The sequence below is a fragment of the Morone saxatilis genome, unplaced genomic scaffold, assembly GCF_004916995.1.
Source record: "Morone saxatilis isolate NCDOM2014 unplaced genomic scaffold, NCSU_SB_2.0 Contig2, whole genome shotgun sequence".
Taxonomy (NCBI): domain Eukaryota; kingdom Metazoa; phylum Chordata; class Actinopteri; family Moronidae; genus Morone; species Morone saxatilis.
This window is the reverse complement of record NW_023339762.1, coordinates 5377632-5379280: the sequence shown is the minus strand read 5'-3', so window position 1 is coordinate 5379280 and position 1649 is coordinate 5377632.

The window sequence follows — 1649 nt, the reverse complement described above, 5'->3', positions numbered from 1 at the left end:
CCTTAGTTCAGCTCACTGAGATATTAAAATGACTATCTGAGACGAGTGTTTGGCAAGAATAGTATTTATTGATATTCAGATTTATCCTATTTTTCTTGTCTTTGCAGATGAGTAAGGGACTGTAGAAGAAGCTGAAACTCTGCTGATCAATGATGCTGAGCAGCTTAGAGAGCCTCAGAGAAAAGGAAATGCTGAAACTCCACAGCTAAGTTAGTGTAATATTAATATGGAACACAGAGCAGTTGTTGACAATGTAACAACTAATGTGGATCAAAATAATATAGTATGGTAGTGTTATGTACAGTATATCTGAAGAAAATAATTGAAAAGAACAATTATAATAGCAAAACCAGCTAGACATTATGTAAAGACAGAGGTATGAGGCAGGATAAAAAACATTTGTGGTGGTTTTATGTCAGAATTAACACTGTTTGTGATGCTGCCTGATGATTTTCATTTAGTTTATCTTCCAAATTAAATTCTGTTGATTCCTTCATGATAGTTTATTTCTATTAAAAAGATAATTCTGCTTCCAATTTTGGCTCACTAAGACTGATCTGTTGAAAGTGTGACACATTTCCCAAATCCAAATCAAATGTATCACAGATCATTCAATTTGATTTTAATTGATGTAGTTTTTCATATTTGCAAAGTGCCAAAAACAAGAGGCACAATATACACATACCATGACAAAATTATGCAAATCGTATTCATGTGTTCTGGCATTGGCAAAAAAATGGAACGATTTGCAGATGAAGTGTAGGCAGTGAATTATCTAAAATGGGTTGTGAAAAGCAATATAATTCCAGTTATAAAAAACAGAAACGGTCATGATGAAATCCTACAACACAACAAATTGACTCATTCTCAGGTCATCTAATAACAAAGCTTTTGATCCCTTAGCTTCAGCAAGCAAACCAAGTGTAAATATTTGATGACCTGCTATCTTTCTGTGCTCTGATTGGCTCCGGTGGATTTTTGAAAATGCCATTAGAAACACTAGGAGGAGTCAGAGGAACCTGATTTGTTTCACAGATTATCTGTTTTATGTACTATTGTCAGGATATAGTGAAATTTTAAAGACAAAAAGTTCTTTTTATTTAAGTTACCTACTGCAGCTTTAACCGTAAATGGGTTATTTTTTACAAAATTGTTCAGTCTCAGTGATTGTAGAGAGAAGGTGGGACTGACTTATTTTGTGCAGTGGCCAGAAAGTAACCAGAAGAATTGCAGCTTTAAATACTAATTATAAACTTCTGCTTGATATGAGTTTTTATGAAAATCCCACCTCATGGTGGCACTGTAAAATGTAACGAAATGCAATTGTTTGTTTTGAAATTACTGAATGAATGTGCAAAGTCCAATTTCCAACGTGTGGACATTCAGGTACACTCATTGCTCAACCAAGAGTCCTGACCATCCGAGTCCAAACAGGTGTGAACACCAGTATAGTGTCTACTCTATAGTGTCCTCTACAAACTGTATGTGTGTAAGAGTGTCTGCTGGACGTGGACCTTGAGAAACTGATTTTTTTAAATTTGTTTATCAGTGTTCAGTAGCGCTCTTTGTCAGTAAGTCAGTTTAACAGAAAAAACAATACAGATAATATAAAATGATGATAGAAAGTTCAGTTAAAGGTCCAGTGTGTA